Source organism: Cibotium barometz, chromosome 25 (assembly GCF_041138505.1).
Source record: "Cibotium barometz isolate CiBa-2024 chromosome 25, ASM4113850v1, whole genome shotgun sequence".
Lineage (NCBI taxonomy): Eukaryota > Viridiplantae > Streptophyta > Polypodiopsida > Cyatheales > Cibotiaceae > Cibotium > Cibotium barometz.
In genome coordinates this window covers 46,082,201-46,102,653 of record NC_141070.1, presented here as the reverse complement: position 1 = coordinate 46,102,653, position 20,453 = coordinate 46,082,201, and the positions used below count along the sequence as shown (strand labels likewise).

At 45.0% G+C, this 20,453-nt stretch overlaps 1 protein-coding gene and 1 pseudogene across 1 annotated transcript in view; one reads left to right on the top strand and one right to left on the bottom strand.

Moving 5' to 3' along the window:
- The window catches only part of LOC147624630 (selenoprotein family protein), a 52,274-nt gene that overhangs the window by 26,854 nt on the left and 4,967 nt on the right, over positions 1–20,453 (top strand). The window lies entirely within an intron of this gene.
- Positions 10,972–11,827, bottom strand: LOC147624631 (uncharacterized; annotated as a pseudogene).

Genomic DNA, 20,453 nt, shown 5'->3' with positions numbered 1-20,453 from the left:
CCACTTGTTGGTGATGTACACGCAGCCTGCTGGTGTTGGACACACAGGCGGCTGCTTTGGTAGGCCGTGTAGGAGGATGGAGAAGACACTGGCACCTGCAGGAGATGGACAGCAGCGACCGCCTTGCTGCTTCAGGTAGGGGCAGCCACCTGTAGATAGTGGGCAGCCGCCAGCAGCGAGTATAGAAGTGCAACTGGTACAGCAGCCGCCTGTAGATGTACAGCTGCCTGAGTGAACACGCGCAGCCTGCAGGGGATTCAACGTGGCTTGCTGGTCAGAGAAGAGTAGCTGACTGCAGCACAGCTTGTATGGACAGGAAGCGTCTGGCTGCAGCTTGTACAGCGTGTAGCGCAGGGAGAGCAGCCGCCTGAGAGAGAACTAACGCAGCAGCCTTGAGCCCGTACAGTCGCCTGTAGAACTGGTGGAGCTGGCGCCGTTAGAAATCCCAGGAGATGATCGCCCGCTTGTCCTTCATGGAAGCCGTGGCTTCTTTTTTTATAAAAAAAATGAAGTGGAGTTGTAGTATTGATGCTGGCTGGCTCCCCACGCTTGCATGTGGGCGGCCAACTCTTTGGGGGTGTGGGTAGGTGACCATGCACCCACCCCCACACACTCACTTAAGTGGGGCTCCCCACCTTGGCCCCTAAGTGGGTGCCCACTTTTAAGTGAGTGTGAACAAATGACCTTATAAAATGAAGGGTTAAAATATGAAATATTAAAACAACATGTGCAATATACTTACCACCTATTCACATGTACCAAAACTCGTCAGAAGACAGAGCAGACTTCACGACTCACTGGCAGGCGTCCCCGCTCAGTAAGTAACACGTCAAACAGGCAAACACAAAAATACAAGTCATGCGAAAACAGTTTCAAACATGCAGAACATGAGTGCATGTGCAAATAGTATCATGGACATATCTCCCGTCGATGGAACAAGTACAAAATATTTGTCGGCACAAAAATGGCACGACGTAAAATATAAAACCTGGTCTTCCTATGGAGTGACAATCCCATAGGTAAGACACAATTCCAGGCACGAGTCTCCCTATTGAGTGACAGTCCCATAGGCAAAACATGGCACGAATACTGGCTCTTCCATGGCGTGACAATTCTCGAACACAGTCCAGGTCATACACGGGTGGCACCAGTTTGGCTCCCGTCCATACGACACCATCCTGCTAACACACGGGTGGCACCAGTCTTGTCAGCAAAATACTGGCCTCTTCACATGAGACACTGGCCTGGCCTCAAGTGAACGAGACGCAAAAACTGGAGATGGACCAAATGGTTGGCCAATTGGTGACACATTTTTTGTATGCTTTCCACCATGCTATCTGTGAGCTCGTATACTAATCCCATGGTGGCTCCCTCCCTATCAGCCATGCGAAGAATCTTCAAAATAGGTGCCATTATTTTCACAATCTGTCTTACATCCTGCCAAAATCTTGTCTCTGACACTTTGCTTGTAATCTCCAAGCCAATAACTTTGTTCTTCACCTGTTTTGCATTTGTCCATTCATCGCTTACAACCATCTTCCTCAAGCCAGTGTAGACTCTCTCATCTAGCAAGTTTGACAATACAATAAATGTGTAAGCAAAACGTGTCTCTGCTGGCTTTAAAAGCTCCTTCTTGCTGTACCTTCGAAACATGTCCAAAAGAGTTGGCTTCCTTGTTATAAACTTCACAATCTTCTTTGCCCACTCAAGAACGGGGAAAACCCATGTCAAGCTGCCAATGTCTTCAAATAGCAAATCCAAACAATGGCATGTGCAACGCGTAAAAAAGATATGAGGCCGTTGAGCCTCGACAAGCTCTCCCGCAACCACACAATTTGATGCATTGTCCATGCATACCTGCACAACATTGGAAGGACCAACATGAAGAATATGATCTTTAAGGATACCAAAGATGAACTCTCCCGATTTCAATTGACCGCTTGTGTCAACGGCTTTTAAGAACACACTGCCATAAATACATGATGCCAGCACATTAATGATTGGCCTTTTCTTGGTGTCGGACCAGCCATCACATACAATTGTACATCCATATTTCTTCCATTAAGCAAATCTCTATCTATGCATTTGACTTCATCTCTCAACTCCTTAACAGGCAATGCCTCATATGAAGGTGGCTTGTATGAGGCTCCGGCTTTGCCAATGGCTTTGACCATATCCAAAAAATACGGACTTTTCACTTTGCAATGAGCAATGTCCTCTGCATAGAAGAAACGCCGCACTGCAATTGTTGCATTTTTTCTTGCTTGCAATTGCCATGCTACTCCCAATTTTCCTTGAGAATGGCTACCCTTAGAGACTCTTTGTCTTTTGTTTGCAGAAATTGCCTCGTTACATGTACTAGAAGAACCACATACATTTGACATTGAAGCCGCCACATTTGATACATCCTGAGCAGCATCCCCTAAATCCCCCACCGCATCATCAATTGCCTTTTTACCATACATAGGGTCAGCTTTGACATGCAATCGCCTGCATATATCTTTCACATCCTCTGGGGCATGCTCACATTTGTCCACACCGTGCCCTGAAATGGCTAGGATGTGAGCACGAATTCGCAAAGGCCCACCTATCCACTCATGAGGACAAAATTTACACCTGCACTGATACATCCCTCTTCCTTTCTTTTCCAAGCGGGTTACATACTCCCACTCCGGTCCCGAGGATTTTCCCATTCCCAAATCTCGAAGGCTTGAAGGCAGGAAGTCCTTCACTCGGTAGTAGAGAGAAGCTCGGGAGTCGGAAGCTCGCGGGTCGGAAGCCCCTTGGGCGGTTGGGCCTCGCCGTGGGTGAGTAGAGACGCGCAAGGGAGCCGAGAGCGTAGGCGCGTAGTGCTGCGCGCAGGGAGCGGAAGTGTACGCCAGAAGAGTCGTTATGTTAAAACTGCCCAAAATTGGCCGAATTTGTAGGTGTTAAAAAAATTGCAGGCAAAGTTTGCAAAGGGATGCAAACTGCAAACGTAAGCAAACGTTTGCAACGCCTTGCATTCGAGAATGTTTGCAACTATGTTATCAATGCAACATTGTACAACAGTAGAACCCTTTAGGATTTGATATTTGTTGTACGCCATGACCATGTTGTAATCCTCTGTCCAGGATATGTCAGGCACGAGCTATGTAGGTCATTCCTCAGCCTTAGAGAGTCAGTCAGTCAGTCAAAGTCCCTTAACCCACTTGGAGAGAATCATTTATGCATATAGAAGTCATAGAAGCCTTAGGGTTTGCATCAGGACATGTTTGCATTTTGCATAGCATTCATTCCATATGCATGTAGACCACCTAGACCATTGCAGAAGCCTCAGGATATGATCCAATATTTTATCCTAATTATTTGGTATTTTTTTCATATTTTTCCAGCATTTAATACCATTATTTCATATATTATTCAGTCGTGTAGCTATAGGGAACCAGTCGGCCAACTCTACAGCCAACGGACCAGCCCTTAGATTCCATATAAATAGCATCATTCCCCATCATTCATTTTTCATTCAATCTTTAGCCTTCAAGCGTTTCATCCTCAACACAAGGAGCATCAACGATTGAAGCATCAGCCCTCATCAGCAAAACGCAACACCATTCAGTATTCAGCCACCTCAGGGTTGAGCGTTTTCAGCATCTACACAATTTTCAGCATTCATATAGTCATCGTTTTGCTATAGCCCTTCCGGTGAAAAGGTAAAACGCATGCATTCAATCATTTTCAGCATTCATTCACAGCTTAGAAACAGTCCCAATCAGCCCATATCTCAGCCTTAGATTTGTAGCCTTCCTACATTCTATTGGAAGAATGCATAGGCTTGAGATTTGTCATCATTGGTGCTTCTACAGCCGTGTACAGCTCAGCCTAACTCTTAGTCTTTTAGAGATCTTGCATTTGGCTTATCTATAGTCCAAAGTCTACAGTGTACGGTTCTATCTCTCTCTCTCTCTAATCTCTTAAAGTTTTAAGTGCTAAAAGTGGATTGCTAAAGACTTGCGAAACTCAGGATAAAGGCGGCGGTGTGAGACTTGTGTGACAGGATCCTTCATTATGCATAATTCTGTTGCATGTTACACTGGGTGAGGGATTTCAACCCTCCACGATGAGGTAAGGGCTTAGTGCGTCAGTGATGGAAAGAAGAGTGCGGTGGAATCACACATATAGCACACACAAGAGTCCTAAACTACTGCTTTGTAAAGAAGTAATACAATTGAAATTCAAGTACAAGATGTGGCTGAGAATGACGACGTCAAATCACAGCCCTGTGACCTACTGTACACTCTTGGCTAGCACTTCCTCTATATAAAAAGCACCGTGAAGTGCAATGCTAAGGAAAGCCGATGAACATGATGATTTGGCTACCCACGTATATATATGCACCTATGCTCCTAATTGGCCAGTAGTTTTGTTGCTGGCCAGCTGTACCCGACTACCATGTCTTCAATGCCATGTCATACGTGCCACATCATCATTGCCAAGTGGCAGTGCCACGTTGCACCTGCACTACTCGACCTTGCCCATTGGTTGCTCTGCATACTTGTAGGTGTGTTACATAGACGGACGATGTGGTTGATCTCTTGCTGTGAGAGATCAAGTAAGGGGGAGTCCACATTGTACTCAAAGAGGGGGAGGCGGTCTATCCCAAAGTCACTTGACTCGCGTGCATTCCAACAACTGTTATGACCCTCCTGAGCTAGCTGTCTAGAGGACTCCAGGGCCAATCGTGGGAGCCAATCTCTATGTAGTGTTGTGATGTGCTGTATGTATCTGACAGCCCGGAACAAGGCATCTATGACGAGAGGAGCTAATTTGAACTCGGTCAATACTATGGCAAGTGGCACTGATGGCTTACTCATGATCATGTGTGAGAGCATCATAACTGTAACATGCAGAAGCTTTGGGTAGTCTTCTTTCAGCCTTAAGCACTGCGTAGGAACACTTGGTGCAAGAACAATCAACATAGACAGAGAATAGAGAGATAGATGGCTGTATATTCAGTATATTCATAGAGTACAAAAAGGTACATATTTTGTGGCCTTTGGTCTTCCCAAAAGGACAACAAAAGCCTAAACTATGATCTACCCCACTTTGGGGGGGAGATACTAAGAATTGACTTATGGCCTAGCCTTTTGTAGGCCCAAAGTGTGCCCAAGAAGCTGACCAGCAGTCGGCGAGATGACAATTCCCATATTTTTATATATGCTGCCAACCTCTTCATAAACTTGGCCGATTGGATCTATAAGCCCTCCTGGCTGTCTTCTGGGCACACGTGGACCCATGCTAGAGCCCTAATCTAGATGTTTATCTGCTGCCTATTAAGATTAGCCTTTGGATTAGGCATGTCCATGTGCATGCACGTGACATCTTCTCCTATGAAACTTGATGACGAGCTTCTAACTTCTGACCTTGGATTATTGTCATCATCTCCTGTCTCCACATATGGTCTCCCATACCTGTCATCCTTCCCTTCCTGGCAACCTTTTCACTGAAAACCTGCCTTAGGTCTCTGAATCCACTCCAAGTCTGATGTAGAGATGTGTGCATCTGTTCCACTTTGTCCCCTTGCTTTCTTGCCCTCTCCTTGAACACAAACATGAATCCTTCTTCTTGAAAACTAATCCTGGCACCTTTGGCTCCACCCCTTGGATGAAATTCATCCCTAGGAGTGCTCCATAAAAGCTTATGAGGCAGCCCCAATTGGCTACAAACTCTCATTGAAATCCTCCCCTTGGGTTTGCATGACACCAACTAGCTTTTGGGGGTCTTGACACATGCTGCGTTTTCTCTCCTTGGACTTGTGCACTTCCTCTCGGACACCAACAGCACTTAGCATAGCTGAGCTTGATGCTTCGATATCACTGTAACATGCGGAAGCTCTAGGTAGTCTTCTTTCAGCCCTAAGCACCGCATATGAACAATTGATGCAAGAACAATCAACATAGACAGAGAATAGAGAGAGAGAAATGGTTGTATATTCAGTATATTCATAGAGTACAATTTGTGGCCTTTGGCCTTCCCAAATGGATAACAAAAGCCTAAACTATGACCTACCTCACCTTGCGGGGAGATACTGAGAATGACTAATGTCCTAGCCTTTTATAGGCCCAAAGTATGCCCAAGAAGCTGGCGACCAGCAGTCGGCCAAAGGACAATTCCCATATTTTTATATATGTTGCCAACTTGCTCCATAATGTTGGCAAGATGCCTATAGTGCAAACACACATCTAGTGGGGAGAAGAGAGAGAGATGATGGCCAACAAAATAATCAGCCAACAACAAAGGGATTGAGGGAGTACAAGAGTAGTGGAAAGCATAAATTCATTAGACATAGGTCCTTTTTATAGGAGAGACCCCTTTACATATTCTAAAGCATATGCTGCCCATAGTGACAAGAAACGTTTCGAGGTTTTTGAGGTTTCAATTCGAAACGTTTCGGTCTAAAATTTAAAAACCGATGCATTTTGAAAATTAGATATTACGTAATTTTTATATGTTTAAGAAAACATCAAAATTCAAGAGACTAGTTAGTACTATGTAGTATCCAAACACAAGGCACCTAGGATTTGGCACCTAGGGTTTTCAAAGACAAAAGACATTTACCATTGTTCGGATTTCTTGGAGGCATTCTATGAGAGCTTGAGAAATTAGGGGAAATTAGTGAAGAAAATAAAAAAACATCCAAAAAGAAGGGCGATTGGGGGAATTGGGAAATTTTTGGGAAATTCAGCATGAAATTGGAAAAATTAGGGGAAAAACTAGAGAATTAAGAACAAATTGCAAGAAATTTGGAAAATTTGGGGGAATTTGGGTGAGATTGGAGGAATTGAGGCAAGGGAGAGTGAGAAATTGGAACGAGGAGGAGGAGGAGGAGCAGGAGGAGGAGAGGAACAAGAAGAAGAAAAAGTAAAGAAAGGAGGAGTGAAGAAGGTAGACGTGGGAGGAGATCGCGAGGAGAAGAAGAAGAGGGAAAAAAAAACCACGTGCTGCAAACACGTGCGCGCAGAGAAAGAAAGAAATGTTAAAAAAAAAGTGGAATCCTAAGGTTTGCACACGTTTTTTTTCAAGTTTTTAAAATTGGGCGAAACACCATTTTTGAGAAAGGTTTCGCAAGGTTTTTAAAAACGTTTCGGAGGGTTTGTGTTTCAGGGTTTTGTGATGACGAAACGCGTTTTTTTGTCACTATGATGTTGCCACCACATAGCCTACACATACTAACGATTGTTCACACATTGGAATCACTATGATGTTGCCACCACATAGCCTATACATACTAGCGATTGTTCACACATTGGAACCACTTTATTTAAAGCCTACATGCAGTGCTAGTTTACACAACCGCCTAGCACTTGTTTATTCCCACATTAATCACTATTAATATCTAACATTCCTCCCATAGTGGTAATGTAGCTAGAAAGCCCAGTCATCTTGGACTAGGTTTACTTTTTCTTCTGGCTGCTGTGTCTTGTCGTTGGAGGTAGAAGAAGCGGAGTTTGTAGAGTTGTCATCAGCTTTCAGCTTTGCAAGCCTCTTTTGACACTCTTCGATGTAGTGCCTTCGCTTGTGGTAGTAATGACACTTTTCTTTCTTCTTCTTGGTGTCACCCTGTGAGGAGTCCACTTTGCCTTTGTCCCTAGAGAAGTAGGCTTGGTCTCCTCTACTTGCATCACCCCTGATGTGTTCTTCCCTGTCTGCTCCTTATGGAGAAATAATCCAACCAACTCCTCAAAGGATATAGGATTGCCTCCTCCTCTCATAGAGAGTCTCAAAGAAGTATGGAAACTCTGACAGGACTCAGGTTAGGAGTTCAGAATGGTGGTGACCAAGTTCCAACTTTCTGTTATCAACTACCTTATCTATATTCAACAGCTGTTCTTTTAGGTTTGTTACCTTGGTAAGATGATCAAGTACATGATTCGTGCTTCATTACGGGACTGGAACATGGTCTTGAGGACATAGTTATGACAACGTGAACGAAACGACAGGTTATGAAAACAGTACGCAACGGAAAATTTTGAAAACGTGAACGGATAAAAACGCCACGTGTACTCGGGGCAGTTTTCCATAGGATAGATGATACATATCATTGCTAACAAAACATATGAAAATCAACGAGAATACAACATAGCAGCAAGCCAATGGTGTACAAATTACTAGAGAATAGAACCTTTTATAGGTTGCGAAGAGACACAAGATGAGATGGAGACATATCCATTGAGCTCTAGTGATTTTGAGACTACTGAATAAGCATTGTTGCTAGATTTTTCAGCTTGAACCCTCTAGATGTCATCGTCTGCAACCTCAAATGAACATTCACTTCGACAAGAGCAACTGCTTTTTGTACTCCCAAGTGATTCCTTTTGACTCGTGTTATGTTACCATAGGAGCTCGAAAGGCGCTCAACCGATGATCCATGGTTGAGGAGTTGTATTGCAAAGTCCTGCAACTCGCGGACTCTAGACCCATAGTCCTCCTACCATGCCACTGATGAACGCAAAAACCTATTGGACTGAGCATCCTCGTTGCCAATAGACCCTCGGGCCTCCTTCCTCTTGTAGGCTGAAATCTGTTCCTTCACAAGTCTGTGCTTCTGCGGATCTAAAATGAGCTGTTGGATTACTTCTTCCTATCCATTTGCTACCTCTTTGTCCTTGTATTGTTGCGTGTGCTGAAATTCGGATCTACCATAAACGCAGCTGCTTGTAAAGGACTGTAATAACTGTGCCATCGAGAGGTAGCCAGCTTGTGTAAAGTCTCCTTTCTCTCCTCAACCTTTTCTAGCTCCATAACTTTCTCCACCATTTTGTCCATCCCTTCATAGATTTTTCCAAGGCAAGGATCGTCTCCATTGGCTATCCTCATTATGAAAACTATTGGGTTTGTTATAGCCACATTGATACAAATGGATGCGCCATCAAGGCATTTAATGTACACTAGTATACTTGTAGCTGTGCCACTCAAGCTACATGTTCTCTACTCTTTGGAAACCACCAACTGCATGAGTGCATGCTTCACCTCATGTAAGCGTTGCATCATTAAGAAATTGTAAGCAAACTTGGTTTTGAATACTCAACAGGTCCTTTTGAGAGAACCTACGAAAGACAACTTGAATATAGTTGTGACTAGTGATGAGGGTCACAATGTCCTTCGTACTCTCAATCAATGGAGCAACCCAGTGAAGCTTTCCAATGTCTTTCAACAGATTATTAAGACAGTGAGCCATGCATGGTGTGAAGAAGATTTGACAACCTGCGGCTTGCAGCTCTATTAGCACTTTCACCATTCCCAATTATTTGAAGAACTTGACTTTTTGAACTGCTTCATCCCAGAGCTTGAAAAGTCTTTGTGTTGATTTCCCTATCTCGGAATGGTCCAGTGAGGTCACAAAGTAGCATTTCCCTCTACTATACGCAAGAACACCTTGCATGGAACGTTTGTGAACATCTGTCCACCCATCAACAATCAAGGAAATTCCAAAGTTCTCCCAAGACTCCTTGATGGGCAACTAGGATGCCTACAATGATGCTTTTTGAGTCAACAAAATCTTCCCACGGATAGCATTGTAAGTGGCAAAAAAAAGTTGCCCTAATTCTCAATGCTAGCTCATGCTGTTCCGCACTACCTCCATGATCACGTAGAGGCTCTGCCCCATTTGGATGTGGATCACACTATTCTTGCGGTTCAGCCTCCCCTCTTAATCGCACAAAGTTATGCAAGACACAACTTGCTCCTACGAGAGTTGGAGCGAACACGAGATTAACATTCACCTCCTGAAGAACTCGCCACCTATTCTTCAAGAGACCGAATGCATTCTCGACCTTGATTCTTTCTTTTGACAATTGCTTGTCAAAAGCTTGCTTGTCACGTAAATGTCGACCCACCTTCACTCAGAAGGGCTTCACAATGAATGTGGTCCCTTTATAAGTTGAGTCGGCGATTAGGAAAGGTCACCTCGAAGATTTATTGTGGGTGTGGAAAGAACCTCTCCTCGCTTCAATTCCTTATAGAGATCTCCTTTAAGTGAGAGTAGTCATGAACACTACCTGGTGCCTTACAAACTACACTACAAAAAAGCGTTCGTGAATCTACAATACCTTGTAGCAATATGCTTGGAAACCCATGTCGATGTGCTGGGAAATACTGTTTGGCTGGCTTTCTTTGCAGTTTTATGTGTGTACCATCAACAGTCCCTGCAACTTGTGGTAAGCTTGTGAGAGTGCTATACTCGGCCATAATCCACGCCAACCTTTTGCTAGTGAGAACACTAATTTGGTAGAATTGAAACATTGTTGGATGGCATAAAATGCGACAAATAATACTTGTATATTTACGAATTGTGGATTCACCCACACCATATGGTATCGCTATAGTCTTCGACAAGTGACCTTTGCGAGTCGCCATAGTACACACACTAGAGCTAACTCTGACAATATAGGTGCTCTGACAAAGACATCACCTCCAAAGGACGGCAAGAGTGGCTCAACCACTGCCAACAACACATGAAATGACTCATACGACATCTTATACACCATGTGATACCTATGTTGGTTCTCAAGGCATGCTTCTGACCATAGACCGCGATGTATTGAACACCAAAAAATCGTTTGCCTTGGAAAGCACCACCGTAAGTGTGGAGTGGATCTCCATGCAATGGGTTCCAAGGCTTGAAGGACTGCTTTGCACAGGAAAAGAAAAGCGCATAGGACCATGTAGAAGCTTCGCTTATCATTCAATGCCCCGTAAGTGTTATGCGGTCTTGACGTACATGCCTTCGTACATTCAATTGCACCATCTTCAAAAAGTACATAGCATGCAACACGTCCAAACTACATGCACGTATATGTATTTTCACTTAACGCATCACGACGACAATTAAAAGACTTTAATGACATGCATGAGAAAAAGAATGGCATATTACAAAAAGATTTAACACTTACATAAAAGTTTGCTTCTAGCCTCTCGAGCGAAGTGATGAAACCGCGAAGTCTGTTATACAAAAACACACCAATTACTTCTTGTTATACTTGTGTGTTACAAAACACAAGACATGTACTGCATGCACGAGCGCACCACATGGAAAAAAAGGACTTTAAACACACAAAACAAATCACCAATCCTGGCACTTTGCAAGTAGCTTTGTTATCTCGAATTGCATCGCAAGAAACATCTGTTGTCACTTCGTCTCCTCCTCCTTGATTTTTGCAAGCTCTTTCTCTAAAGCATTCTTGCTTTGCTCCAATTCCCTCATAGTAGAGATTTTTATCTCCTCAAGCTCGCTCATAGCACCAGACATCTCCCTCAATCCATCTCTCAATCCATCTCCCTCAATCCATCTCTCAAGGGAAGAGCGCTTTGAAGACTTTACTTTTTTGCCCACCACTCCGTCAAGGTCAATGGGATCTGTTGTGGCATTACTTTGAGCACCTGTGGCACATGTGGCACCTATTTTTGGCACTTGTTCACCACCACCCGTGGTTTGAAATGACTTGAACCTCTCAAATTCAGATGGCCTTTTACCATCACTATCTAGTGTCCCCATAAGCCCCATGCACTTTGGGGTTTTGCCCCACATCCCATCCAAAACAGAAAAAAAAGGCCAAGTGCTTGGAGTTGCTCCTGTCAAGCTTACTTTCTTCAACTCTTTCTTATACACCTTTTTCAAGGTGTCAATCCAATTTCTTGCTTGTTTCGGATTGTGAGAGCCATTGATCTCGCTATTAAGAGCGAAGGTGAGGTCTTCCCAATCCTTTGTGCGAAGGTTGCCCTTCTTGATGTGTGCCCATTGCTCTTCATAGACCCTAATTAGTGTGTGCGTCACAACATCGTCCCACATAATGGTGCCTGGTCTCGGGCGCTGGTGCCCTTTCCACTATTGTCAGCTTCTTTAGTCCTTAAAGATGGTGACTGAGATGTTGCAGGAGTACCGTCAACCTCAGCAGTACTACCTTTCATGATTAGCCGTGTTTTGGTCTTCCCTCCCCTCACTGTGCTAGCCAAAACATACTCCTCGTCTCCCGTGTCTCCTAAAGGAGCCATCATGAAGCTTGTGAAGGAAAAAGTTTCTGGGTGAATCTCTTGAGACAATGGAACATACTATTTATACATTCATTCTTATACATACTTACATTCATGTGTAGATAGATACTTATAGATACATTCATTCTTGCATGTGTAGATATACATACAACATATATATATATGTATACACACAACCACACAGGTGGTCTGTAGTGCCAAGTGGGGTCACCACCTCTATTAGTGAGAAAAGGGCCACAGGCGAACAGAGCCTCAAGAAAGCTTCCTGTCGCTTCCTGCTTCCTCATGCGGTAAGAGCCTCCCTAGAACTTTCCCCAGTGGCTGTGGAGGGTATGTATGATATCGAGCCAAATGCTTCTGATAGACTCAACTGTGGCGGAGTGTGGGTACCCTCAATGGCTTTGTTGCATCTAGCTCGCCATATGTGCCAGGCTGCGATGCTAGTGCAAAACTCCCATCGTTGGCATGAGCCTGGTCACCAGTGATCTGTAGGTGGGGCTGTGACTGGTACTGTCGAAATGCGGTGGTGAGAGACGTGAAGGCTAGCCCTCCCCCATCCTCCTCGTAAACCCTGACCACCTCAGCCTCTGTGGCCCAAGCGACAGTGCCCCATGTAATGATCCGGGTCGATGCCTTGTCCATAGGGAAGATGCGGAGAATCTGCCGCCAAACCTACTGAGCCTTCGGGCATATCCCAAAGACAGTGTCGCTGAGACTCCTGGGGGTGGCCTCCAACTGCCAACCAAGTGCCGACTGCCAAGCTCCTGTGTGCCATCAGCCAAAGAAAGAGGGTAATCTTTCTAGGCCGAAAACCGTCCCAAAGCCTCTTCCAATCACTATTAATATTTAACACCATAAGTCTTCATAAACCCGGCCAACTGGATCTTAGCCCTCTTGGCTGTCTGTATGCACACTTGGACCGTGTATGCATGCACATGACAATAACCTGCAGTCTCTCCACTTTCCACCAGTCCTCTCTGAGTCTGGCCCCCAAAAAGACGCCCCATACATCATTGCCAGGCGGAGCAAAGTATCAAATGACCAGCATTTGATACGAGGTTCCCGGAAGTGGGCTAAAAACTCTCCAAATGAGCGAGGGTAGTATTTGGCTGCGAATGGATAGGAGGTCTTAAAAAGTATAATCTTGGTCTTCCCAAGATTTACTGTGAGGTCCCTCTCATCACAAAACGCCTACGATGCATCCAAGTGTTGCTGCAATCCCTCAGGTGAGTCCGAAATGAGGACATGTTATCTGCATATAGGAGAATGGGTATCCATATAGGAGAATGGGTATCATTGTATAGCCCAAAGACTGGAGGAGGGAGTAGGCAGCCCAGTTTAAACTCAATAGTGCTATGGATCTCTCCGGATAGGCCCTCAGGTGCACAAACCCTGCCTATCACGAACTCATATGATGCCGTCGCTCCCTAGATCATCTCAGGTGGAAAGTGGAGCTCTTGTCATTGCCCAAGAAGTCGTTACCTAGGGACCAAGTCAAAAGCCTTGCGGAAATTGTCGGTGTGCCCTAGCCTCCTCAGTGATGGCCCTAAGGGTAAAGATATGATCCAATGTTGAATAGTTCCTCCTAAATCCTGCCTGGTGTTCTCTGTGTTTGCCTCTGTGCTACAGTACCAATCTCTGCCTCCAATACAGCCCCATAGATCTTGGCCAAGGTGTGGCCAATCATGATAGTCCAGTAGTTATTGGGGTCCGTAGGGTCTCCTGCCTTATGGATAGGGACAATGGTGTTTGTGGTCCAGGAGGGGGGAAGGCCTTCACACAAAGCCCTATTGAAGGTATTGAGAAGGATAGGCTCATGATGGTGGATCCATGTGATGGGAGAAGAATTAGGGTTTCATGTGAGAGACAAACACACAGAGAGAAGAAGAAGGGAGAGAGAGAGAGAGTTGTGGGGATAAGTCAACTCATCAAGTGTATGAGTGTGTGACTCCCCTATCACACATGTATATTTGCTCTAGTACACATAGTGCACTTAGTACATTAAAAGTACTAAGTGTACTATGTACTATAACTTATGGGCTTGTACACACTACAAGGGTGGGCATAATGCCTTTACCCCAACAACCTCCCACTTAAAGGCAAAGTGCCCTTAAATGAAGGAAAAGAAAAATCAGCATGTACATGATAATATACAAGGCCATATCAAGGCTGAAACTGGCCTCATCCAATGCCCATCAAGTGTCTGCAATGAGCAAACCGCTCTAGAGGCAAACTCTTTGTCAACAGATCAGCCGGGTTGTCATCCGTATGAATCTTAACAAGCTGAATTTGCTTGTTCTCTATCACCTCTCTGATGAAGTGATACTTCACATCCACATGCTTCGTCTTTGCATGAAAGACAGGGTTCTTTGCCAACTGGATGGCACTTTGACTGTCACAATGCAACAATGGAATATCCCCTCTATAACCCAAATCAACCACTTTGACTGTCACAATGCAACAATGGAATATCCCCTCTATAACCCAAATCAACCACTAACCGAGATAGCCATAATGCCTCCTTGCAAGCCTCTGTGGCTGCAATATACTCGGCCTCTGTAGTAGATAAGGCAGTGCACTTCTGCATCTTGGATATCCATGACACAGCACCTCGTGTGAATGTAAAAACATAACCGGTAGTAGACTTCCGGTTATCTGGATGACCGGCATAATCTGAATCCGTGTAACCATGCACTAATGCATCCTGTTTGCCAAAACAAATGCACATATCCTGTGTGCCCTTCAGGTATCTCATGACACCTTTCACTGCTTCCCAATGCTTCTTGCCAGGTTTGGCCATGTATCTAGAAACCACTCCCACTGCAAATGCAATGTCAGGCCTGGTAGCAACCATGGCATACATGAGACTGCCACAAGCTGAAGCATACGGAATCTTGGCCATATCAGCCCTGTCACTATCCGACTGGGGGCTGTCCATAGCATTGAGTTTCACATATGGAGGCAAAGGAGTACTAGTCTTCTTCCCCCCATCCATATTGAACCTCTGCAAGACTTTGCCAATGTATTCCTTCTGAGACAAATACAACACATGCTGATTTCTGTCCCGAAGTATCCGCATACCCAAAATGTGATTTGCATCACCCAAATCCTTCATATCAAAGGTCTGATGCAGCCTCTTCTTCAAGGCATCCATCTCTTTACGAGATTTCCCGGCAATCAACATATCATCAACATACAAGATGAGGATCAATAGACTGCCATCCAAAGCTTTCTTGGTGTATAAGCAATGATCTATGTCACTTCTTCTGAAATCCTGGGATTTCATGAATGTATCAAATTTATGATACCATTCCCTTGGTGCCTGTTTGAGCCCATAAAGACTCTTTTTTAGCTTGCATACAAGCTTCTCCTTTCCATTAACTGCATAACCCTCTGGCTGTTGCATATATATCTCCTCATGGAGATCACCGTGAAGAAAAGCAGTCTTCACATCCATCTGAATCAAATCCAGATCATCATGAGCAACCAAAGCTAATACAGCTCTAAGTGTGGTCATTTTGACCACTGGAGAGAAGATCTCATCAAAGTCCACACCATGTTCCTGCTTGAAGCCCTTAGCCACTAACTTGGCTTTGTATCTTGGCTTTGCATCAGGTGCAACTTTGAGCTTGTAAACCCACTTGCATGGCAAAACCTTCTTGCCTGAAGGCAAATGCACCAATTTCCATGTTCCATTTTTGTGCAGAGAATCCATCTCTGACTTCATAGCACGCTCCCAAAGAGCCTTGTCTGCCCTCTGTAAAGCCTCCTTATAACATGAGGGCTCCCCACAGTCAGTGAGCATCAAGTAGTCAACCCCTGGAACAAACCTGTCAGGGGCTCTAGAGGGTCTTGTGGACCTCCGTACCCAATGACCATCATTTGCAGGTTGCTGTCCAGCCTGCATATCACCTATTGGTGGCTCCTGTTCCATGCCATAAGGTTGAAAGATCATGCCCGGTATCTCCTCTAACTGTGGGATATCCATAGGGATATCTTCTGCCATCTCTGGCTGTCCATTTGGACCATTTTCAGCACCATTTAAGGGCTGGTTTTGATGCTGTAATGGCTGATTTACAGCCCTTGGTTGTTGTCCATGATGTCCATCATCATCAAAGATGACTCTGCCAGGCTCCTGTTGCCTTGCAGGCTCCTTATACATGCATGTTTCATAAAAAATGACATCATTGCTGCGTATAATCTTTCTATTCACTGGATCCCAAAGTCTATACCCCATTTCACCTCTGTCACCATATCCTAGGAATATGCATTTGTGAGACTTAGGATCAAGTTTGGTGCGCATTTCCCTGCGTATGTGCACGTACGCAACGCAACCAAACACTCTCAAGTGCTTGTAGGACGGAGGCTTCCCTGTCCATACTTCCTCTGGCACTTTCCTACCAAGCCTCGTGTTAGGTGACCTGTTTATAAGATGAACGGCTGTCATAACAGCTTCAGCCCAAAAACCATGAGGTAATGCAGCATATGACACATAGAACGGACCTTCTCCTGAATGGTCCTGTTCATCCTCTCTGTTGTCCCGTTTTGTGGAGGATCATAAGGAGTAGAGAGCTCCCTCTTGATGCCTTTAGCATCACAAAAGTCCTGAAACTGTTTGGACATATACTCTCCACCATTGTCGGAACGCAAAGCCTTTAGTGTTTTGCCAGTTTGATTCTCAACAAGAGCAACAAACTTCTCAAACACTGAGAATGTATCACTCGTCAAACGAAGAGGATAAGCCCACACCTTGCGTGTGGCATCATCAATAAAAGACACGCACAAGCTCTAACTGAGCATCTTTCTGTCCAAGAGCTTTCTTGTGGGGGCACTGGAGTTGCCTGCCATATATACAATGCTCACAAAACTGAAAACTTGAAAACTTTAGAGAAGGCAAGTAACCAAAACGAGACAATTGCTCCATTCCTTTGACACTCATGTGTCCCAACCGGCTATGCCACATAGAGATTTCCGGCAGCTCGGTTGCATTTACATTAGCATGGTGACAAACACTTGCATGCATGAAGTAAAGAGTGTCCACCTTAGAGCCTCTGGCAACAACCAGTGAGCCCTTACTAATCTTCCACTTTCCACGACCAAATGTGGTAACATAATCAGCATCATCAAGCTGTCCAGTAGAAAGCAGGTTCTTCTTGATTTGAGGCACATGCCTGACATCATGGAGCATAAGCTGTGAGCCATCTGAAAACACAAGCCTCACATCACCTCTGCCAAGAATCTTGCATGCATGGTTGTCACCCAAATAAACTACTCCTTCATTGCCAGCAGTATACCTAACAAACAAGTCTCTGCAACCTGTGACATGAAAGGAGGCACCTGAATCAATGATCCATGAGTGCATACCATGACCATCTCCTGCAAGAAGTGAATGGGCATCAAGTGAAGACGTGAATAGGACTTCATCCTCACTATCACCTGCATGTGACACATTGACTTCTTCAATCTTGACTCCACTTTTGCCCTTTGGTTTTGCATCTTTGGCTTCATCTTTGTCTTTGTCCTTTCCTTTGCCCTTTTCCTTTTGATCATTCTTCCATTTGTAGCATTGCTTTTTGATATGTCCCTTCTTGCCACAATAATGGCATTCCAAGTCCTTTTTGGAGCGGGACTTGCTCCTTCCCCGTTCTTGGCTTTTTTCCCTTTGCTGGGATCTCCCACGTGCATTCATTGCATTGGACTTTCCAACGGAATTGTTCTTCCTGTTCATCTCTTCTTGAAGAAGAGCACCCTCAACATCTGCATATGACAGCATAGCATTCGAATTGCTAGTGGCTGTCCTGAATGTGGCCCAACTCTCTGGCAAAGTGCATAAGAGAAAGGTGGCTTTGAACTCATCGTCCATTGCCAACTTTTGATTGATGACCTGGCTGACCACACCATTAAACTCATTTAGATGGGCTGTCATAGACGCCCCTTCCTTCATTTGAAGACCTATGAGTTTCTTCAACCAATACACTTTGCTTGAGACACTTTGCTGGGCATACAAGTCCTGCAATCTTTGCCACATTCCCCAAGCTGTCTTCTCTTCACGAATGCTGAAAAGTAAAGAGTCTGACACAGACAACATGATAGTAGATCTTGCCAGCTCATCCATATCTTCCCATTCTTCAGCAGTAAGAGAAGCGGGCATTACACCCCTTTCTTTGATGGGCTTGTGCTACTTCTTCTGGAGCAACACATTATAGCACTGGGTTTGCCAAATGTCATAATTATGTGAGCCTTCAAGCTTCTTGATGTGAAGCAATGAAGAGCTCTCACCTGTGGTTGCCATAGCAATATGCAACCTTTGTCAATGCCTGACTCCCTGCAAGATGTGCAAACACTGCACCAAAGCACACAAAGTGCTCACAGTTGTTCTCCCCAAGTTTATCTCCCACTGTGGAAGCACAAATGCAACTCTACTCCCACTGTATGTGATAAAATCACCAAAATCTGGTTGCTGCAGATTTAGGACAGCACCTTAAATGTGCTCAATTGCCCTTCCAAAGTACTGTACAGCAGTACTAAGTGCTCACCAATGATGTACCAAATCTGTACCGGCAAGTACAGCAGCTGAAAATGAACCTTTTCCTCACTCATCAATGTACAGCCATGCCAAAACTTGCACAAAGTTGTACCAAATCTGTACCAGCAAGTACAGCAGCAATAAATGCTCTCCTGGCTGTCCAAATGAGTGAAAATCAGACTTTTACAATCCTCACCACTGCATACAACAGTCCCGAACAGAAATTGGGCAAAAGCCCCTTGACTGCAAGTGGATTTCTGAGGATTCAAGGCATAAAAGTCTTGCCTGCTGCTTTGCCAAGCTCAACAAGCATAAAATCTTGAAAAGCCCCTTGATTTAAGATCAATTTCTGATCATACATGGTACATTAACGCACATGAAGGCATCGAGAGTCTTCACAATGCTTGCCCCTGGCCACATATACATCCAATACATAAAAACCCCTTGATTTACAGGCACATTGAGTGCTTGACAGGCATCAACACATTGCCCAAAGCATCAAATGCCAGTGCCTGCATGCAAATCAACCAAATCGGCACAAAAGCCCTTTGATCTGCACTACAATTTCCTGCAATTTAGGCTTGAATGTGAGATTGCTCACATCATACAGCATGTATGAAATTACATCAAAAGCCCCAAATTTTGACATCCAATTTCCTGCAAATTGATCTTGAATGTGACCAATGTCACCCAATTTTGCCAATTTTGCTCAAAATTTGAGCAATTTGGCACCTGTACCTACTCAATTGATAATTGTACCTGCTCAATTGCAAATCCCAAAAAAAATTGAAGCATGTACCTCTGAAATTTCTGATTAATGTTGCAGAAAGGGAGGAGTCGTATTTGATGACTCATACGAGATGCTGCTAGAAGCGAGATGCTTGCATTGCCTTATCAGATTCTTGGAGGTGATCCTTGGAGCTTTGATGGCTGCTCCAATCAAGCTACTACGTCAAGCTGCAAGGAATCAGCGTGGGCGGCACCCGGCTAAGGATCTCTCCGTCCTATTTCACACTGTAGTCGAGCGGGAACGGGGGTGTGATATTAGATTCGGGCACGTCCATTACTCGCCTGGTTGCGCCGACGTATGCGGCGTTGCGGGATGCGTTTGCGGCGGGCGCCTCCAATCTCCCGCTGGCAGGTAGCTTCTCGCTCTTTGACACGTGCTATGCGCTGGGCGGGATGCAGTGGGTGGACGTTCCCACGGTGGACTTACACATGGCCGGTGGCACGTTCTGCCTGGGCTTCGCTGGTACGAATTCGGACTTCGCGATCATCGGCAATATGCAGCAGCAGGGCTACTGTGTCTCTTTTAACTCCGCAGCTGCTCGTGTGGGCTTTGCCGCCAATCAGTGCTGAGGCACCTAATCAGTCTATCTACACTGGAAAGCACGCAGGCCACTCGTTGAATTCGCTGCTGCTGTATTGATGCTGCTGAAAAATTGTGCAGATGGAGGGCTCTTCAGGCGTGCTGCAGAAGTCTGACTCGACTCAGGTCAGCAACAAAGGGTTGCAGGAAGATGCGCATGCCTACAGGCGAGAGCTTAACTCTCAAGCACAGGTTGAGGCAGAGATGGAGGCGTTGTGTGAGTTTTCGCCGATGACGTATGGAAGCGTGAGCAGAAGCCGTGACAGAGATGGCGGAATAATAGCCTGCACTGCAGCGCTTGCAGAGCGACGACAAACGCAGCGTAGCTTGTAACAGTGTTCCCCTCGTAACTACCCTGCTTTACTTCACTTTGCGTGTACCTTGTAGCCCGCGTAAGGCGAGTTACTCTATCTAGTCGGTGTAAGGCGAGTTACGCTATCGAGTCGGCGACGATGGAAACGAAGCCTTTCCCGCACGTCGCCCACGTTTGCTTGCGATTGATTCAACGCAGAAATGGCTGCCCGCCTC